General features: G+C 36.3%; 1 pseudogene and 1 gene segment (V, D, J or C); both read right to left on the bottom strand.

The window, feature by feature from the left end:
• LOC105887943 overlaps window positions 1-758 on the bottom strand; it is a 1,619-nt pseudogene extending 861 nt beyond the window's left edge.
• Window positions 1-6,024, bottom strand: part of LOC111728266 — a 224,977-nt gene that overhangs the window by 37,390 nt on the left and 181,563 nt on the right.

The raw sequence follows: 6,024 nt of genomic DNA, 5'->3' as shown, positions 1-6,024 counted from the left end.
CTCAAGAATGGAAGAAAAAGTATCCAATGTACTCAGTCCTATTATGAAACTAATTTATAGCTTGCATAGGAAAGCTATAACCCAATTATAGCCCAAGAATATGGGGAAAGGGGAGAGGGAGGGGAGGGGAGGGGGAGGATGAGTGGAGGGAGGGTGATTGGTGGGATCACACCTATGGTTCATCTTATAAAGGTAGATGTGAATCTTTCTAAATATAGAATATAAATGTCTTAATGCAGTAACTAAGAAAATGCCATGAAGGCTGTGTTAACCAGTTTGATGAAAATATTTCAAATTGTATTTAAAACCAGCACACTGTAGCCCATGACTGTATTAATGTACACAGCTATATTTAATAAAAGAAAAAGGATAACAGTGTATGGGTCCCTTTGTTTCAGGGTTCACACATTTGTCTGTTACAATAGTTGCAATGTCCCAAAATATCTGTCCCAGTTGTGTGTGTCTTTCTTTATCTGATGCTTGAACTTGTCCTTTAGTCAAAATTTGCTTCCAGATTTCACTTTGGCCATCTGTTCCAAAGGCACTGATGAGATCTTCCTTCTTTGCAACCTCACCTTTAAAAACATTTACAAACATTGAGTGGGTCTGAAGAACTTCATCAAGGTCTTTTTCCACACCGCTCGGCCAGCCAATGACCTTCCTTGTTTTTGTAGCAGGTGATTTCGAAGCACTTCCCAGTGCGCTTCATCCGCCACGTTAGTTAGGCAGATCTGGTTGGTCGGGGTGAAGATGGACATCGCGGCTGCTCAGAGAATTCAGGTCTGGTGAACTAGGGCAGACTAGCGCCACCGGGAGTGAGGACTACCAGTGCCTCGTATTTAACAGCCCAGGGGCGTCCGGTACAGTCACCCTCCCAGAACCAGTGGTGCGGTGATTGACTCCTCCCTGGGACCGAGATAATGTACCCAGCGGACTGACCTGTGCAGGTGTCTGTATTAATTTTTTTCAAAGTCAATTATGTTATTCTGTAACTTTGTCACCCTAGAGATAGGTGACAGCACTTTCCATTACCTTTTCTTATCATTTGTAACTTTCATTTTAAATGCATCTTTTGCACATCTGAGTTTGCTTTTGTGGCTATAGGAAGTTGTGGCTCTTATATCCACTATAACTTCAATTTTTTTGTGTATCATTTAATTGACATGGTCATTTTAGTGTAAAAAGACAAAAGATCCAGTCATTCTAGTATTATTTCTTCACCTCTTTATGAAATACTTGGGTTAATAAAGTCTAGCTGGATGGGAAGATTGCAGCAAACCTCAGCAATGCACTATAAACACTCTTACATAACAGCTTCTCATAACAATGAGAAATAGTTTAAACTGCTGATGTTAAGGACTTCATGTTATTCCTTTATTATTTTAAGTTATGTGTATTGAGTGCTTACTATGTAAGAAATAGAAAAATAGTTTCTTTTATTACACTTGAGAGAGGCATAATAAATGCTACTGTACTAATAAATGGCTTTGGAAAAGTTGCAGGATACAAATCAATGTACAAAAATTAGTTGCATTTTTGCACACAAATAATAACATATGCAAAAAAAAAATCAAGAAAGCAATCCTATTTACAATAGCATCAAAAAGAATGAGATATTTAGGAATAAATTTAACCAAGGGAGTGAAAACTGAACACTAAGAACAATAACATTCTAATGAAAGAAATGAAAAAAGACAAAAATAAATGGAAAGACATATTGCATCCATGGATTGGAAGAACTAATTGTTAAATGTCTGTACTACCCAAAGCATTCTACAGATTCCATGTGATCCTTATCCAAATTCCAATAGCATTACACTCACAGAAATAGTAGAAAACAATTCTAAAACTTACATGGAATCACAAAGTACCACAAAGAGCCAAAGAAATTCTGGGGATAAAAACCCCACCAAGCAAAGTAGAAGGCATTACACTTCATGATTTCAAACCATATTATAAATCTCTAGTAATTAAACAGTAAGGTAATACTGTAAAAACAGGCATGTAATGGCAATAACAACAAAAATAAATAAATGGGACTTAATGAAGCTAAAAAGCTTCTGCACAGCTCAGGACACAACAATTAATGCAAATAGACAACCTTCAGAATGGAAAAAGATATTTGCATGTTACAAACCTCTGTAGACTTTATAGAGAACTCAAATTAATCAACAAAAAAGAACAAACAATCCCATCTATCACTGAGCAAGATATATGAATAGAACTTTCTTCTAAGAAGACAGACAAATGGCCAACAAACACATGAAAAAGTGCTCGTTGTCCCTAGTCATCAGAGAAATGAAAATTAAAACCACCTTGAGATGTTACCTAATCCCACATGTGAGAATATCCCACATCACAAAGTCCCAAAGCTGCAGATGCTGGCACAGTCATGGAGGGAAGAATGGAACAGAATAGAGAGCCCAGAAATAAACCCAAGACTATATGGTCAACTAATTTTTGACAGGAACACTAAGAAGGTACACAGTAGGAAAGGACAGTTTCTTCAATAAATGGTGGTGGAAAAACTGGATTTCCACATGCAAAAGAAAGAAATTGGACCCTTGTTTAACACGACACTCAAAAATCAACTCAATGCATGGTGCCTGCAGCTCAGTGGCTAGGGCACCAGCCACATACACTGGAACTGGTGGGTTCGAATCCAACTCCAGGCCAACTATGACCAAAAGATAGCTGGGTGTTGCAGCAGGTACCTATAGTCCCAGCTACTTGGGAGGCGGAGGCAAGAGAATCCCTTAAGCCCAAGAGTTTGAGATTGCTGTGAGCTATGATGCCATAGAACTCTACTGAGGATGACACAGTGAGACTCTGTTTAAAAAAAAAAAATCAACTCAAGCATTGTAATCTAATCACTTGTACTCTCATAGTAATCTGAAATAAAAAAAATAGAAAAGAAAGAAAAAAATCAACTCAAAATGTATATAAGACATAAACATAAGAATGAAACCATAAAACTGTAGAAGAAAAATAGGGAAAAATCTCCTGACATAGATCTTAAAAATGATTTTTTGGCTATCACACCAAAAGCTTAGGCTATAAAAGCAATAATAAATAGATGGGACTACATCAGACTAAAATGCTTCTGCACAACAAAGAAAATCATCAATAAAATGAAAGCCAATTTATAGATTAGGGGAAAGTATTTGCAGTAACCTTCCCTTATCCACAGGGGATACATTCCAAAATACACAGTGGATGCCTGAAACCATAGATAGTACCAGCCCTATACATACTAGGTTTTTGCCTGTACCTACGTACCTATAAAGTTTAATATATAAATTTGGCCAGTAAGAGATTAACAACACTAACTAACAATAAATAGGATATAACAATATACTACAGTGAAATTTATGTGAATGTCGTCTTTTTCTCAAATCAGGAAACTATGTGTATAATAATAAATATGTACAGTAATTTAAATTTTATCACAAAATATAACAAAATGGAGTTGGAATAATATAGTACATTGCCATGTAGGCTTTTTAGACAGACTAGTTTCACTTAGCAGTATGCATTTAAAGTTCATGCATGTGTTTTTGCCTTGATAATGCATTACTTTTTAAAATAAACTTCATGTTTTACAGAAATTTCATGATAAAATTGAATGGCAAGTACGCAGACTTTCCATATAACTGCTGTCCCATACACCACAGCCTGCCCCACTAATCAACGTACTTAACCAGAGAGGGACATGTTTTACAACTGATGAGCCTCACTGATACAGCGCTATCACTCATGGGCCATAGTTTACATTATGGTTCACTCTTGGTGATGTAGTCTGGATTTTACAAAATAGTTTTATTGCTTTAAAAGTCTTCTGTGCCTTGTCTAGTCATTCCTTATTCCCCCCTAACCCCTGGAAACTACTGATCTTATTACTCTCTCAATAGTTTTTCTTTTAATAATGTTACATTGTTGGATAATGCTATGTAATATGTAGCCTTTTCCGACTGACTTCTTTAACTTAATAGTATACATTAAAATATCCTCCATGTTTTTTTCATAGCTTGATAGATCATTTCTTTTTAGGGCTGAATAATGACATCTTGGTTGCTTCCAAGTTGTGTCAATTGTGAAAAAAAAATGCTATAAATATCTATGTGTGGGTTTTTTGCATGGACGTGTTTTCAACTCCTTCCCAAAGGAGTTGTAAAGAGTGCAATTATTTGATTAAATGGTAAGAGTATGTTACCCGAAACATAATCTGTTACCAGATTTCCCCCTAAGTTATCTTCTAGGAGTTTTATAGTTCTGATATACATTTAGGTCTTTGATCAATTTTGGGTTGGTTTTTGTAATGGGTGTAAGGTCTGTGTCTGGACATTTTTTGTTTTTTGCATATGGATAGCCATTTGTTCCTGTATTATTTTCTGAAAATATGCCATTTTCTCCATTGAATTGCTTTTTTCATTTTATGAAAGAACAGCTGACTACATTTGTCTGTTATCTATTTCTGGGCTCTCTATTCTGTTCCATTGATCTATTTGCCACTTCTTTGTCCAATAACACACTGTTTGATTACTGTAGCTTTGTGGCAAGTTTTGAAGTTGGGTTCTGCTGAGCCCAGATTTTTTTTTTTTTTTCAATATTGTGTTGACTATTTTGGGTTTTATTTTGGTTCTTTTAAAACAATGCAGTTACCCAGAAGTGCATTAATGTACATAGATACCATTCAATAAAACAACAACAACAACAACAACAACAACAAACACAGTATAACCTTTAGTATTTTCCTTTTCTCTTTAGATATGTTTATTTTTTTGTTATTAATTTTTTTCAGACTATTTGGGAGGATTTCTGAATCTTTAATCAAAGGGGAACTTCCATATCTGCTCTCTGTGATTCTGTTGGTCATAGATGTCAAAAAATCACTGCATATGGTTAATGCTGCCCCTTTAAAAATTATGTATGGACTCTACTGAGTGTTAGAAAGGATGTGCTCTACTCAAGGGAGGTTTTACATTTGTTTCTGTCTAGTGCTTGAGAGCGCAACCTCTTGGACTACCAAAACCAAGTTTGAAGTTAGAAAGTTCCAGACTTAATAATACCATGTGTAGTTGGAATATGAATCCATGTGGAGATATCTGCAGTCACAATCACAACCTCCTAGGAAAGGGTTTCTTTTTCTTTTTTTCCCTCCTATTCGTCTCCAGTTCTGGAATAAACCTACGCAGTTTTCTCCCTGCAGTTTGGTTCCTAGCAGTTGAAAAGGCAAGAGGATTCAGTCTAGATTTGATTAGCTTTTGTCCTAAGAGTGAAGTCCCCAGGGGCTCCAGCTTCATATAGGATTGGTCTTTCTCAGAACTTTTCATCTGGTTGGGCTCTGGGTCCTCACTTCTATCTCTCTGGCCTTTACCTGGACCTTGAACCCAAGCTCACAGGTTTGCAGTATACTCTGTGACATCTTAACTACTAAAATATATTTGTTGGTTACCGGAAATCTAAAACTTCCCAGTAGGTTTTCAGAGATTGACTTATTTTTTTCTTTGACATAGGTCCTTGCCACGTGGCTCAGGCTGCTCTTAAACTTCTGGGCTCAAGCAATCCTCCCACCTCATCCTCCTGAGTAGTTGGGATTACAGGTGTGTGCTAGCACTCTCAGCTTAGACCTTGAATTTTTGAAGAATACATTGCGTGTACACTGTTTAAAGTAAAGACTGTCTTCTTTAGATCATCTTGTATTGGTTATATCTTGTGCAAGATAATGCTATTGATTTTGAAAAATACTTTCTATTTTAACTAGTTTCTGAATACTTGCTGGAAATTGCAATTTCTAAATTGATTTTTTACCTTTTCATAATAACTCACATTTTCAGTAATGATATATTTGGCTCTTTCTTTACCTGACATACCTCTACAACACACTGCTCATGCAACTGTCTGCTTTGGTAGTCCTTTCTCAGCCCTGGCTGGCTGCTCAGAGATTTACAAAATATGTTCTTTTCATCTGCAATTTGAAATGAGGGCAACAGAAGAATGATGATGTCACGGGCTCACCTCCTC

Source organism: Otolemur garnettii, unplaced genomic scaffold, assembly GCF_000181295.1.
Source record: "Otolemur garnettii isolate 467f Iridium unplaced genomic scaffold, OtoGar3 scaffold00147, whole genome shotgun sequence".
In the NCBI taxonomy this organism is placed as follows: domain Eukaryota; kingdom Metazoa; phylum Chordata; class Mammalia; order Primates; family Galagidae; genus Otolemur; species Otolemur garnettii.
The sequence above is the reverse complement of the archived record's forward strand: the minus strand, read 5'-3'. Positions and strand labels throughout refer to the sequence as shown.